The sequence below is a fragment of the Argopecten irradians genome, chromosome 2, assembly GCF_041381155.1.
Source record: "Argopecten irradians isolate NY chromosome 2, Ai_NY, whole genome shotgun sequence".
Lineage (NCBI taxonomy): Eukaryota > Metazoa > Mollusca > Bivalvia > Pectinida > Pectinidae > Argopecten > Argopecten irradians.
Genome location: NC_091135.1, coordinates 24045735 through 24063127, shown reverse-complemented (window position 1 = coordinate 24063127; position 17393 = coordinate 24045735).

Sequence of the window (17393 nt, the reverse complement as noted above, 5' to 3'; positions counted from 1 at the left end):
CCCGACAACTCCTTCTTGATGTTAACTTAAACGTCTGTTTCAGCTGAATACCCCGCCAACTCCTTCTTGATGTTAACTTAAACGTCTGTTTCAGCTGAATACCCCGCCAACTCCTTCTTGATGTTAACTTAAACGTCTGTTTCAGCTGAATACCCCGCCAACTCCTTCTTGATGTTAACTTAAACGTCTGTTTCAGCTGAATACCCCGCCAACTCCTTCTTGATGTTAACTTAAAACGTCTGTTTCAGCTGAATACCCCGCCAACTCCTTCTTGATGTTAACTTAAACGTCTGTTTCAGCTGAATCCCCCCACCCCGCCAACTCCTTCTTGATGTTAACTTAAACGTCTGTTTCAGCTGAATACCCCCCAACTCCTTCTTGATGTTAACTTAAACGTCTGTTTCAGCTGAATACCCCGCCAACTCCTTCTTGATGTTAACTTAAACGTCTGTTTCAGCTGAATACCCCGCCAACTCCTTCTTGATGTTAACTTAAACGTCTGTTTCAGCTGAATACCCCGCCAACTCCTTCTTGATGTTAACTTACAACGTCTGTTTCAGCTGAATACCCCGCCAACTCCTTCTTGATGTTAACTTAAACGTCTGTTTCAGCTGAATACCCCGACAACTCCTTCTTGATGTTAACTTAAACGTCTGTTTCAGCTGAATACCCCCGCCAACTCCTTCTTGATGTTAACTTAAACGTCTGTTTCAGCTGAATACCCGCCAACTCCTTCTTGATGTTAACTTAAACGTCTGTTTCAGCTGAATACCCCGCCAACTCCTTCTTGATGTTAACTTAAAACGTCTGTTTCAGCTGAATGTCCCGCCAACTCCTTCTTGATGTTAACTTAAACGTCTGTTTCAGCTGAATACCCCGCCAACTCCTTCTTGATGTTAACTTAAACGTCTGTTTCAGCTGAATACCCCGCCAACTCCTTCTTGATGTTAACTTAAACATCTGTTTCAGCTGAATACCCCGCCAACTCCTTCTTGATGTTAACTTAAACATCTGTTTCAGCTGAATGCCCGCCAACTCCTTCTTGATGTTAACTTAAACGTCTGTTTCAGCTGAATGCCCGCCAACTCCTTCTTGATGTTAACTTAAACGTCTGTTTCAGCTGAATACCCCGCCAACTCCTTCTTGATGTTAATTTAAACATCTGTTTCAGCTGAATACCCCGCCAACTCCTTCTTGATGTTAACTAAAACATCTGTTTCAGCTGAATACCCCGCCAACTCCTTCTTGATGTTAACTTAAAACGTCTGTTTCAGCTGAATACCCCGCCAACTCCTTCTTGATGTTAACTTAAACATCTGTTTCAGCTGAATACCCCGCCAACTCCTTCTTGATGTTAACTTAAACATCTGTTTCAGCTGAATACCCCGCCAACTCCTTCTTGATGTTAACTTAAACATCTGTTTCAGCTGAATACCCCGCCAACTCCTTCTTGATGTTAACTTAAACGTCTGTTTCAACTGAATGTCCCACCAACTCCTTCCTACTTCCTCATTACCACGTTGGCTACTGGCTTCAGAGTTTGAAACAGAACGCGTCTTATTTTCAACACTTTGCGTCTTGTGAAAATGAAGGTGGCCAGCTAGCTATTATACCAAGCAAGTCTGTCATGCTCAGTTTTAAATCTTTGATAGTCTGGGTTTTTTATTTTCTTCATCTTATCTTTTCAACCGCTTCAGTTAACTGATTCACGCATTCTACCGATTAGTTATGTAAATCAAGTAATTTTGAGTGCGACAAGTTTATTTTTGAGATGATGAGAAGTAAAACCGCTGTGAGTTTATAGTATGGCTATGTCCATATAAACTATGGTATATCGATGTATTAACTCCTGATTGTCATGGAAACAATAGTCTATTTTAAACCAACTAATTTTCGCATTTCATGTTTTTTTACGGGGCGCTAAATGGGACACATGCAATTTTGTACACGAAATCCAATTTTGTGTAGACAAAAATAAATTTTGTTCAACAAAAATGAGTCCAGATTGACAAAATTTATAACATATTACAAAAATAAGTTTTGTTATACAAACAATCTTTCAGTGGACATAAGTCATGACACAAAATCTGTCGTAACAAAATCACTTTCGTCTTGCAAAAATGTTTTTTTAACCTCATTTCCGTTATGACAAAAATATATTCATCTTTAAGTGGATAAAAATCATTTTTGTTACGAAAAATTTCATTTTTGTGGACAGAATTCATTTTCGTCTTGACAAAATTTAATTTTGTCTCGATGGAATTCAATTTAGTCTCGACGGAATTCAATTTCGTCTCGACAGAATTCATTTTCGCCAGTTAAAGCTGACAATGCAAGTTAAAATTATCAAAATTATTTTTTTTAAATAAGTATACTCGAAATTCAAGAATCGTTTATGAGACATTCCCCGGTTGAGGACAGCCATTTTTGTTTTACATTCCGACGACTCACCGACCCCTATATAAAGCGTGAATCGACACACGTGCGCTCATTCATGTACATATACACCTAGCAGTCCACAGTATATATCACCAACAAATAGGTGAACAGAACCCTCACCTGTAAAACTATATGGGACTTGTTTTAGCAAGAAAACATGTTAACTCCTCTAAGTTGTCATTTAGATGTTGCTCAAAATAAAATTTCAACGCAAGTGAATAGAAATCCAAACATTAATCCGTCCACTTATCTCCACGTATATCATCGTACTCGATGCACTCAACTGACCATATACACGTGACTATAGTACCTGACCCGAACGAGCGACAACTATCAAGGACATACACGTGTCGATGTACATGTACGTATAAAACCTAGTGTATATTGAAGTGTTTTATTAGTTCGTATTGGACACATGTTGGGATATATCTGACAACACAGTCATCCATTACTTCAATGAAATATTGTCAGGTGAGTGCAATGTTTATTTTCAATTTGACATTGTTATTTGCAATATCAGGGTATGTGTATCTGAGACAAGACATGTTTAGAATGATACACGTGTGTCAAGTGTCCCGTGCTTTATATAGGGGGTTGGCCAGTGAAGGTTACTAAGCAGAGCAAAAGAAAAATGGCTGCCACTTCCTTAGATACCGCGCTGTCATAATTAGGGGATGTCTCAGAAACAATTTTCGAAAAAAATATTTCGTTATCTTTTTTCTTTTTTTTTTAAATTTCAAATGCATGTCAGCTTTAAGTATGTAAAGCTTTAAGCATGTTTCGCTATGTAAATCTCGACAGAGGAAAGGAATCACACCACATAAAATGGACATCTGTTCATCTCAAGACCGCGAAAAAGGGAAAAACCTATAACCTCAATTCAGTCGCGTCATATGCGAATGTCACAGACCCAGCAGCTAGGCACCATGGTGATATCCTATAAGTATAAGACAAATAAAAGTTATAGAGTTGTGTAATGTTCTAGCTAAACGAACAATACCTTGGCCTCCATTAACAAAGTCATATCATGAATTGTTCCAAGGAGGCACAGCTGTCCATCAGTCCGTTAATGATTGTTTAGGTTGATGTCTTTGTGACGTCACAGGGCCCTGCTCTCTGGTTGCGGTGGAGACAAGGTCAGCCTAATTATGCAACTGATCCCCTCGGAGACCAGGACTGTGTCGCTCTATATCTTAATCACGAGTTCCGGCTTCAGGATAAATATTGTACGGAAGAATTTAAACCATTATGCTACCACCATATAAGTAAGTTTTACGTAATGCCTTATTTAAATTAATTTTTTATTTCTCTTGTGTCAATTTTTCAAGTTTTTTTTTTTAATTTCACATTAGTCTGATGTTTGATGTTTTCAATTCAGGCACGCCTTACTTGTGTTGTTTCTTATTCAGCTGGAGATGGTTATCGACATTTGTTCACACGAACTTTGACATCAGAGTTTGGCGATGTGACGTTAATACAACGTTCACATCATGGAGGTAACGGCGGATGAAGTGAATAGCGTCACAATGACAGCGTCCACGACAGGCAAACTGATCACCTGTAAGTGGGATTCTGGAGTGGCTGTGAATGTCGCACGTCAAGTTTGGATGAGCTGGTACGCTACTGACAAACAATACAGACGGTTTTTACATCAACCAATCCGTCTGAAATAGCGCTTCAAGCAGCGATATTGAATGGATCGGACATCAAGGTTATAGCTACACAGGCGTATTATACTTTACACAACCTCTATCCCGGCATTTTCGCCGTAATCGGACAGTTTGCCTGGATACCTGGATTGACGGACTCCACCTGGACATGTGAAGTCGCCTATACAGATGGTCGTATGTCTACCATTGTCTGGACAACGGAATCGGCTGAGTTTATAGCGATGCCCATGGACTATGTTCTTAAGGAAGGGGAACCTTGGCAGTTAGTATATAGCAACGACGCAAATGGTTTATACGGATACGGATGGATGACAGATCTTATAAGATGCACTAACTCTGGTCACAGAGTCAAGGTCATTTACGACGGCCGGGTCGCCGAGGCAGATGTAATCTATACGGCTATTTCCGGTAGGGTATCTGCCATGCTAGCTGCAGAAGTGAACATTAACGAATTCGATACTTACACAAAAACGTTATCAAGAATGATAACAATAGTTTCCACCGCCGGGTCCATACGTACATACACTTTCTCTATTGACGACGAATCAATCCTTACTGATGACACAATTAATGCTACAGTGCAATGGTTCGTCGACGCGGCAGTTTGGACAGCAGTTCACAAACCGCTCAGTACAAACGCGTACACAGAAACGGTTAATCTGTACGATATGTACTACGCTGGACAACCCATACGCATACATTTAGAAATGTTTCCGAATGTATGCTCGATGTTGACATGGGCGAACAGCGTTGAATACAACACTTCTAACATTGAATGGACAGCCAAAAATTCTTGAGAACAAGCAATACCAACGGGTGGTACATTGGTTCGCACCGCCATACCTGTTTTAAATTTTAACATACAATGTAGTTGTATTATTTCTGATTTTTAGCTTGTGAAAACGCAGTTAGTGTACTGAAACGCAACCGTATCTGCTCCATGTTTGGGCTACAGCTACTTCGGTTAAGACTATGGACTAAATGTAGAATGAATCTCTCGTACACTAATCTATCCAACATTATAGGTCAGATTTCTATGCCATATACGTCATTCTAAGCTTGGAGTCCGTGTGGGCATATGGTGAGAGTTGTGGTGCAAATAGATTCTCCGTCTTTGCTGTCCCATGTTTTAATTAAACTCCTTTGAGTCCTATATGTGCCAACGTAGAAACAGTCCCATTATCTTAATAATATTATCATTGTCGTTATTGAGTTTAACTTTTTTGCCACATACGCTTCTCATTTGCCGACACGGAGCGTATTGGAGGACCACTTTCTAGAAATAGGATTAAGACATTTTTTATTACACTGAATAAAAAGAGTTGTGCTACAAACATATCCTCTGATACGCGCATGAAGATTTTTAAAATACGTGGAACTCCCTACCAAAATTAATCGCACAATGATACAACTTTTGGTCACTTGGTGAATTAACTGCTGCCATTAACACGCTTCTTATTTCTTAAATAAGATCATTATAAGTTAGATAGGAGGCAAGATACGATGGTTTATTCATTCTCTGATTGAACAATGATTTAGTTCTATTTATAATTAAAGTTTCTAGCTACATCCCTTTATACAAAGACAGACAGAGAGTAATACAATAAAACAAAATGATACACTTTTTGATGTAATATTTCTTTGAATGTACTACATGTAAATATCAGTCTTTTGAAAAATTAATTGCTCTACATTTCTTTATCCTAAGCGCTCCTGTAGGAACTATGAAACATCGTTCTCTATATCCTTGAACCTAATGCGCTCCCGAAGGTACTATGAAATGTCTCTCTCTATATCTCTTTATCCAATGCGCTCTCGAATGTATTATGAAATGCCTTTCTCTATATCCCTTTATCCAATGCGCTCACGAAGGTACTATGACACGTCCTTCTCTATATCTCTTTGGCCAATGCGCTCCCGGATGTATAATGAAATGTCTTTTCCTATATCCCTTTATCCAATGAGCTCCCAGATGTATAATGAAATGTCTTTTCCTATATCCCTTTATCCAATGAGCTCTCCCTTATAATGAAATTCCTTTTCCCAGTATGAAATATATCCCTTTATCCAATGAGCTCCCAGATGTATAATGTCTTTTCCTATATCCCTTTATCCAATGATCTCCCAGATGTATAATGAAATGTCTTTCTATATATCCCTTTATCCAACTTGATGCGCTCTCGAATGTATTATGAAATATCTTTCTCTATATCCATTTATCCAATGCGCTCACGAAGGTACTGTGGCACGTCTTTCTCTATATCCCTTTATCCAACGCGCTCCCGAAGGTACTAAATTTTACCAGTCTGATATCAGAAGGGGAATTTCCACCGATAAATTTTGTGAGAAAATCCAAATAGATAATTGCCAGACGCAGTGTTTCTATCCGCGAAAGACGTTTCTCGTACGTAAAGGTTGGCAAAACTCTTCTTAGAGAATTAAACGCTTCGTTGAGATTTTGCATCCTGCGTCTTTCCCGTATGTTTGCCTTCTTCCTCTGATTCGAGCTAACGATATTAGATAGATGTGTATCACACTCGCTCTGTAAGCGTCCGTTGTGTCTCCTGCTGCACGAGTTATCGCCCTTTGAACGTTCACTGGACTCAATACTTTGAGTGAGTTCAGATGCACCAGTATCAATGCTACGACCACTTGTTAAGGGGTAAAGGTCTTCAAGGTGAACAAAACAACAACTGGATACTGGACAAAGACTGACCGCTTGCGAGGATCCACTTCTACCACAGTCTGGTAGGGTTTGGAATCTCATCCTATTCTGTTTGTTTCACCAGATCTGAAAAAAATGGGATGCTTTTGAAACCCACATTGAGAATTAATCAGGCAAGTTTTAGGAGAGTGATACAAATGAATTCATCAAAAAAGAGTTTTGAAGATAGATTGGTATCACTCCATTATGATGCTATGTTCAAAACTTAATAACTAGGAATATTTCATTTTCTCATGTTATAACAGTAGGAAATGGACAACAGGCAGTGGCGTAGGAAGATGAATCGTAATGCGGGGGAGAGGGAGGGCAAAGGTCCTCAATATTTTGTAAACCCCCCCCCCCCCCCCCCCCCACCGCCGCACCTACAGGAGGAGATTAATTCCAACTCCCAACCATATATGCTTTATGTACATTTTTCATATATCATTGAATTTAATCCTTGTACACATTTAAAGACAGTGGGGTCGCTAAAAGGAAATTAACGAATACGCCCAAAGGCGCGATAAAAAATACGATTTAGAATGGCTGAGATGAGTTTTACGATGTATTTTAATGATTATAAAGCATGGTAATTTTTCGATTTAAAGCTACCTGCATTTAGAAATGATAATTGTGTCGTCATAACATTATGCAACCCTACTCGATCTGAATACACCGGTTTCACACCATCGGCACATGGTTGTGTAACATAAAAAAATGAATTAATTGTTACGCTAAGACATAAACAAATCGATCTTTTAAGAGACATTTTTTAAATAGTACATAGAATCCCTTGATGGACATTTTTAGTGTAGTTCGTGTGTATTGAATTTTTACTATTTAGGTTTGACATTATTAGCTTGAACGTTTTAGGAAATGCGCCGTGCAGCAGAAAATTTTCTAGAATGAAGTACGAAAAATGTGCAGGTGGACCCTTTTTTCTTTCAAATAAGATTTTTTTAGTAAATTCCAGTCGGCGAAAATGGGGGGGGGGGGGGGGGGGGGGGGGCAAAAGACAGTTGCCCCCCCCCCCCCCCTCCACTTCCTACGCCCCTCCTGACAGGTCAAGACTACAAAAGACCTCTCATTATAGAAAGTATGAAGACGATATTGTACAATTGTACAATTACACGAATGATGATTATAATTGTAAACAAACTAACATTACTGTATAGTTTGAATATCAATTTAAGTTTGTAATCACAAGATACATTAATAATAATTTATGACGACAGCTTCTTGCTGCAGTGTGAATCAAATGATTGATAACATAACTGTAAACCGCTTTTGCGAGAGAGGTCAAAGGTGAATTTAATATGCTAACAGCCCTTGGATGCGAACGAAGAAATATGTTGAATAAATGAATAAGCGAAATATTGTACATATACGTGGAAATAAAGTGCTTTGCAGTATCGAAACTTTGAAAAAAAATTATGATTGGTTTAAAACGTGTTTATATTTGTAGTTTTGTATATGACTTATCGATTTAAACACAACCTAATGAGGTTACTTACCGGTATCTTTATCCCAAATGTTGACAGAAACCTCTGTGGTTCCAAACTAACATAGGGTCATCATGCTATCCTCTGTCGAACGCGTCTCAATCTACTGTATATTAACTACAAGACCAGTAGCATTCGGATACTCACGATGCAACTGGTAAACTTCATCTGATTATTTTGTATTCGTTTCCTTGGAAATGTTTTAACACTGAAGAAAAAGACATTCTTTATCGTCGAAGTGAGAAAATTTTGTATCTATTAGATGGTGGAAATGTTGTATATAAATGATCGCAAATTTTGAGGAAATGACTATTTAGATAAAAATGTCTTATTAAGGTGTTAATAATTGGAAACGGAAAAATGTAAATACAAAGAATTAGCATGGATATTAAAGCTTTCCGCCGCAGCGATCTTTCACAGTTGACTTGGGAATAAACCGGGGTATTGATTTGTTATCTTGATTAAGTCTCCATCCACCACAGGATGTCAGAAAGCAATATGGCTGACAAATGTGTTCCGTGAAATCAAGATGCCGAACTGAACTAGGATTTTTTTTATATTCTAACAGGATACACAAAGAAATATTGATCAGTGTCACAAAAAGGTAAATTTTATCGAGAAAAACGAAGAGAGACATTCGTATCAAACCTACGCTGGTGCGCCAAAAATATGGCTTATTTTTTATAGTCAGGGCTAGCTAGTCCGTTTATCGCTTAATATGCACAAAATAAGTTAAATGTTTTAAGAAAATGTCTATTTCGTATTTTGTAATACGGAATTAATAGTAAATTCAAAAATTTAGTCGATGAGATAAAGTGTCACCAATTTTTCAAATATAAACTCGCACGTTAAGCACTGTTTTAAGTAAGAATATACATGTATGTAATTGTTAAGCATTGATTTACTAATAAATATAAGTAAGAATTGTATAATTATAAAACATTGCTTTGAAAGAAGTAAGAATGTATGTAACTTTTTTTCCCTCAGAATGTAACTAGAATATTTTTACATGTTTTCCCTCAGAATTAAGAATGTATGTAACTACATGTTTTCCCTCAGAATAAGAATGTATGTAACTACATTTCCCTCAGTATTAACTAATTTTTCCCTCAGAATAAATGTAAACTACATGTTTTCCCTCAGAATTAAGAATGTATGTAACTACATTTTCCCTCAGAATAAAATTATTAACTACATTTTTCCCCAGAATTAGAATTATGTAACTACATGTTTCCTCAGAATGTGTAATACATGTTTTCCCTCAGAATTAAGAATGTATGTAACACATTTTTCCTCAGAAAATGTATGTAACTATTTTTCTAAATAGAATGTGTCTTTTGTTTCGCTGAGACGTAAGAAGGTATGAAACTATTAAACTTTTGTTTTACTCAGAAGTGAGAATTGTATGTAGCTATTAGACTTTTGTTTTACTCAGAAGTGAGAATTGTATGTAGCTATTAAACTTTTGTTTTACTCAGAAGAATATATGTAACTATTAATCTTTTGTTCTGCTAAGAAGTGAGAATGTGTGTAACTATTAAACTTTTGTTTTGCTTAGAAGTGAGAATTGTATATAACTATTAAACTTTTCTTTTACTTAGAAGTGAGAATCGTATGTTACTATTAAACTTTTGTTCTGCTCAGAAGTGAGAATGTATGTAACTATTAAACTTTTGTTTTGCTTAGAAGTGAGAATTGTATATAACTATTAAACTTTTCTTTTACTTAGAAGTGAGAATCGTATGTTACTATTAAACTTTTGTTTTACTCAGAAGTGAGAATTGTATGTAGCTATTAGACTTTTGTTTTACGCAGAAGTAATAATGTATGTAACTATCAAGCTTTTGTTTTACAAAGAAGTAAGAATGTATGTAAGTAGGAATTATGTAATGATTAAGTAAAGGTTATTGCATGCCTTTCGAATAATAAGGGATTTAGTACACCCGAGCGAAACGAGGGGGTAATAAGTCCTGTGTGACAAGAAATCATGCAATAGCTGACTTGCATGCTTCTTATCCTCGAACAAAAAGACAGGTTAATTGAAAAATACACACCTTTCCATCCCTATACCCGTGACTCTCCCATTGTTCTTTGTTCTTATTAACCTGTACCTGCTCGTGAGTATTATTCGGTACTAGGGGTTCTGTGCTCAATGCTAATACATCAGTTTGTCATCATCCATCGCCCTAACGATAGTTTGTAAAACTTAAGCAAAATAAAGAATCTGAATACAAGGATTATTGCCATGTCTAAAGATAAAAACTTGATTATGCGAAATATTGCACCAAAATCTTTTTATGGGATATGTACAGTATGGAACAATAATTATCAAGCTCTATTCAAAGATTGGAAGAAAAAGAAGTATTAAATGAAAAACGAAATTGTCGGAAACTTTAAATGTAAGTAGATTGTATATAAAATCAATTCCATCTGTATAATTCCAAAGTGTCATTTGTTGTGTAAAGGTTCCTGATGAGTTAAAAAAAATCCCTACATTACTTTGAAGTTGCTTTTCAGCTATCATATGATGATTTGTAAGAAATTAATTGAAACATGAATTAATTAAAGCTTTTTGACGTTTATTTAAATAAATGTGCTTTCCTTATTACATTGTAATTTTAAGAATCTCATCAGCTTTTGTTAGTTGGTCTATAAATTTACCTCATCATTAGAAAAAGGTAAGTAATGATTAGCTACCCTCTCTTCAGCTTTGTTACCATTTGTGACTGTCCACATGTCCAGTCCCTTTCATGGTCATATGATAATCCTGATTGGCTATTAAACTTTTGTTTTGCTCAGACTAAGGATATTATGTAACTTTAGAACATTGTTTCGCTCAGAAGTAGGAATTATGTAAGAATTAAACTTTTGTTTTGCTTAGAAGTAAGAATATTTGTAACTATTAAACTTTAGTTTTGCTGAGAATTAGGAATGTATGTTACTATCAAACATTATTTTCTAAACAAATGCGACATTATTATTGATTTTCAGAGATAGCTCTGTTACCTTGTAGAGATTATTTGCTTCGTTTACATGTATTTTTGTTCTGTTCTGTAATACCAAATTCATTTATTGTCCCCCGCTTTCTCCGAAACGGGGGATATTAATTTGGGTTAGCCCGTCTGTCTGTCTGTCTGTCTGTCCGTCGATGGAACTTATTTAGCGGAGTTATGGCCCTTTGAATTACTAAAATCCTCATTTTTTGCCATTTCCATGCAATAAGTCACAAATGTAAACCGATTTTCTTCAAACTTATTAACAAGGTTAAATGCCTTAAAGACTCAGCCAAGAACGATCGAGACTTTCAACGGACCTTATTTAGCGGAATTATGGCCCTTTGCTTAAATAAAAAAATCAGTTTCTGCCACTTTCGTACAATAACTATAAATATTAACCGATTTTCTTCAAACTTGGTAACAAGCTTGAATGTCTCAAGTGCCTGGCCAGGTTCGATCCACTCTTTCAGCGGATGCTATTTATCAGAGATATGGCCCTTTAATTTACTACAAATGTCATTTTTCTGCAGTTTCTGTGTAATAACTAACAAATGTTAAAACTAATATTGTTAAAACTTGGTAACAAAGTTAAATGCCTTAAGGGCGTAGCCAAAGTCGATCGCCACTTTTGGCAGATCTTAATTAGCAGAGTTATGGCCCTTTGATTTGATAAAGAAGTCATTTTCTGCCAGTTCCGTACAATAACTATAATAAATATTAACCGATTTTCTTCCAACTTGGTAACAAAGTTAAATGTCTTAAGGGCTCGGCCAATTTCGATCGCCACTTGCGACAGACCTTATTTAGCAAAGTTATGGCCCTTTGATTTAATAAAAAAAGTCATTTTCTGTCATTTACCTGCAATAACTCTAATAATTATTAACCGATCTTCTTCATACTTGGTGACAAGGTCAAATGCCTTAAGGGCTTGGCAAAGTTCGATTGCCACTTTTGGCCGACAATTTGTAGTGGAGTTATGGCCCTTTGATGTAATAAAAACGTCGTTTTCTGCCATTCCCTGTGCAATAATTGTAACAAATGTAAACCGATTTTCTTAAAAGTTAGTATGGAAGTTAAATGCATTAAGATCTCAGCCAAGTTTAATAGTCACTTCTAGCGCACAATATTTTACACATCTTACTTCCGAATAAGACTTTACCTTTTCATGTTTCAACCAAGGTTAAACCTAACCTCAATAATGTTTATCTACAATATGTCCTGAAAGCGGGGGATGGAAATTCCACGAATTTGCTTGTTTTTGTCACAGGTTTAGGTCGTATACTATCTTTATCTCTGATTTTTGTAGTTTGATATAATATTGGAATAAATAAAGAAAACCCCAAAAAATTTAAAAATTTCCTTATGTTTTGTTATTATAACACCAATTTCATTGAAAAACATGTTAAATAATACTTGATTTCCATACTAGTAATACTATTATTAAACTATAGCTGTCCCGTTATCATGGTGTTTTTATTCTCTTTCACCCGTTAACTATCCACACGCCCGTAAAAGGACACCGTACGGAGCGCCTGACGTGTAACACGTTATTTGATAGAACTCCGATAGTGCGAAGTGTCACAAACAACAATAGTCACAAATTTCACCAAATGCCAAATACAGCTATCTGATTTAATAAGATAATTAAATACATTATTATTTCAACAAATCATATTATTTCAACTATCTGTGACTTTATTGTACTTGTTATTTGAAATCCAAGCTTTTATCATACGACTTGTTGGCTGACTACGGTTACTGCGGGCTTCACTTCACCTTAGAAACTGACTAGTTTTTACCGCTTCAGTGATTTTTATCTTCTCCAACAGTCACGTGGAAGCACATTGTGGGGAACAGTAAATTACGTCAGAGCCGTGACCGCTGACAGAGCCCCGCACGTGACAACCGGTCCGTGATAAATGATATCACACGCGACTACCGTAATGCGTAGACACAGGCACGTGCACGTGATCCACGTGACCTTCGTTGTATATGACGCCATTGATATTTTTTGGAGTAGTCGTTGCTAATTTCATTTCCGGCTATAGCGTGATGGCCACCTATAAGAGGATATAAAATGCTGAAGACACACATCAAATATCGACAAGCGTGCTTGGCTCCAAAATCAATGCGGTTTCTGTCAGACGAATCAAATAGCGTATTTCTCTTGACGCGGTACAGTAGGGAAGTCTTAAATAATAAATAGGTTCCAATTTAATTTTCCGTCTGATTTTGAACATGGAAGGAAACTATTTCGAAAAGAGGGAAAGAAAGGGAACAATCGGATCGGTGCTGAATGTCAATACTGTGTCTGGAAAATCCTTATGTGATGTATGTCATAATGTCGTTTTCAAATTAAGAATTAATGATAAAACACTACATTAAACTATTAATGATAATAAACTATATTAAGCTATGAATGATAAAAAAACTACATTAAGCATTTAATGGTAAAAACTGTATTAAGCTATTAAAGATAAAAAAACATATTAAGCTATTAATGATTAAAACTATATTAAGCTATTAATGATAAATAAGAGGCCCATGGGCCTTAATACCTACGGTCATCTGAGTTAGAATATATAATGAAACAAATAATGAAACAATTAAAGACATATAAACACCATATGCTGGGCCTTGAAGTTGGTCAGTGATTTATAAATTTGACTTTTTAGACTATGAAGAGTGTCAAACCTGTGAACTTAGAGGTATTTTTTTTAATTTTAATCATTTTGACCCTGTTTGGTCCTGCCCCTCTGGTCCCCCAGGGGGTCATCGAGGATGGATATGAATGTTAAAATGCTATATCTTAGGCTAATAATTCTATTTTTCTAATTTCCTATGAAAATTGGGCAAATAATGTTCACAAATATGTTTTTCCTATATAAACTTAAGTAAACTTGACCCCTCCCAAGGGGGTAACGTGAGACCCCAAGGTCTTATAATTCACAATTTTTATAAAACACCTTAAGACTTCTCAATCTATAATTATTTGATTCTACTATTTCCAGAATTTTAGAAGACTTTCGAAGTTTTTGCCTATTTGACCCTTTTTCAGCCCCGCCCCTCTGCCCCAGGGGGTCGGCCAGGACCAATGTGGATATGATATTAAAATGTTTAGTCAGGCTAATAATTCTAACCAAGTTTGACTCATTTCCTATGAAAATTGAGCAAAAAATGCTCATTAATGTGTTTTTCCTATATAAACTATAGTAAACTTGACCCGCTCCCCAAGGGGAAACATGAGACCCCAGGGTCATATAATTTACATTTTTTATAAAACAAACGTTAAGACCTTTTCATCTTTAAAGTGTATTTGATTCTACCATTTCCAGAATTTTAGAAGAATATTTTTGAAGTTTTAGCCTATTTGACCTTTTTTTGGCCCCCACCCCTCTGCCCTCAGGGGGTCGGACAGGACCAATATGGATATGATGTAAAAATGCTATCTCAGGCTAATAATTCTAACCAAGTTTGACTTGTTTCCAATGAAAATTGAGCAAAAATGCTCATAAATGTGTTTCTCTATATAAACTATAGTAAACTTGACCCCCTCCTCAGGGGGAAACGTGAGACCCCAGGGTCATATAATTCACAATTTTTAAAGGACCTTAAGACCTTTATATTTATGAAAGTATTTGATTCTACAATTTCCAGAATTTCAGAAGACGATTTTTGAAGTTTTAGCCTATTTGACCCCTTTTGACCCCGCCCCTAAGGCCCCTGGGGTCAGTCATAGAAAATTTGTTAATAGGATTAAATGGCCATCTCATACTGATAATTCTGACAACATTTGACTCATTCCCTATTACAAATTACCAAATAATGCTAAAAAATGTGTTTTCCCAATATAAACTATAGTGAACTTAACCTCCTCCCCATGGGGAATCTAGAGACCCCAGGGTCATATAATTCACAGTTTTTGTAAAGGACCTTAAGGCCTTTCTATCTATGAAGATTATTTGATTCTACCACATCTGTGAGTAGAGAAGACGATTTTTGAAATTTTACTCAATGTTAGCCCCTCCCACAGCCCCCTGGGGGGTGGGGACCATATAATTCACAATTTTGATTGGCCTTATGCCTTAGAAGGTGTGTGCAAAATTTCATTGAAATTGCTTCAGCAGTTTTGGAGAAGAAGTCGAAAATGTAAATTTTTACGGACGGACGACGGACGACGACGGACAAAAGGCGATTAGAATAGGTCACTTGAGACTTCGTCTCAGGTGACCTAAAAACTATATTAATCTATTAAAGATAAAAAACTATATTAAGCTATTAATGAAATAATATGCCTAATTCACTAAATGCAGGACAAGTAAAGCATTTTCATCTACATGGGATAATGCATTCTTCAACCATAATGGAATGTACATGGATAATATTCCTGAATGATGGCAGATTGTATGGAAATTACAAAACAATTAATTCTTACGAATACAACGACAAAGACATCCATAAACTACTGGCACCAAATTACAGAGAAATTAGTTAAAACTGGCCATGTGTTACATTGTATAATGGTGAAACATAACATAACCACATTCCTATTATTTTATAATTAAAATACACACACTTGTAATTTAAAATGATGATTGATTTAAAACAAACATGATAATGGATGCAATACCTACATATTTAAAATGACATTATCACATCGTTAAAATAAAACATTTAGTATTACTACTATACATATATACATATTGATACATTCAACATTCATAGTCATAGTTTTAACACCGAAACATTATGTTCAGTATTTGATACTAACGTAAGTAGTGTATTAGGTTATGCATGTGAAGTATGGGGTTTCCATAGAGCACTTGAGGTTGAAAAGGTACATGTTAGTTTTTGTAAAAGAATTCTAGGCGTCGGTAAAAACAATTGTAACGATCTTGTATACTATGAGTTAGGTAGATTGCCTATGCATACTATACGGAAAATGAAAATATTGAAATACTGGGTAAAACTTAAAGAAACCGATAATTGTATATTAAAAGCTTGTTATGAGCAAAGAATATTAGATAATGATGATTGGATCATGAATGAACCAGCCGAACTGAATAAGCTAGGATTGTGGTATTTGTGGAATAGTACGTATGAGAGTAATATTGTATATAAACTAATTGAACAAAAAATTTTGATGTATGTCCTCAAGAAATTTTATATAGAATACAGAATTCCTCAAAAGGAATTTTATATCAATATCTGGTAGAACATTTTGGTTTACAATATCATTTAAAGAAACCCATTGATCAAAAGTATAAAAACAGTATTACAAGTATACGATTAAATAGTCACAAGTTAAATATAGAAAGTGGTAGGTTTCAAAACGTAGCACGACCTAATAGATATATACACATGTAGAAGATGAGTTTCACTTCATCCTTAAATGTCCTCTTTATACCCAACTACGAGTTAGATATCTGAAACCTTATTATTTTTATCATCCATGTGTGTTCAAACTTGTTCAATTACTCAGTGTAAATAATGTTAAAGTTTTAAATAATCTCGGAAAATTCTTACAGCTTGCATTCCAGAAACGTTCTCAGTCTCTTAATACACCGTAACTGTATAGTATCTGATGTATAATACTTGTGTACTAATGTTTGTGTTTTATTGTATACAATCACTCTCCTGTACATGTTTAAAATATTCAATATGTATTAAAATTGTACTTTGTGTCTTATAAGCCGCAAGGCTTACGGAAATGCACAAATTGAAAAATTCAACATTCATTACATTATTCGAGAACGCTTATTACTGTAATGAGCGTTCTCAAATAATGTAAATGAATGTTGAATGTATCGATATAAATACCACATGCACGAGTTGTCTTTCCTGAGTAAGGAATCCGACAGGTAATTGGGGTACCAACAAACCTGTCAACAAAAACAACTGCCATTGAGACTGCCACACAGGTGGTTGAGAGTGACACCAATAATTACTAGAGTTGTAAAATCAGTAAATACTAAAATAAAAACCAAACTAAACGACAGCAATTAGCATTATATATCGCTCTTCTGTTCTCACATGTATGGTACAACGGATTGACATGATCTCGGCACCTTTACAAATTAGA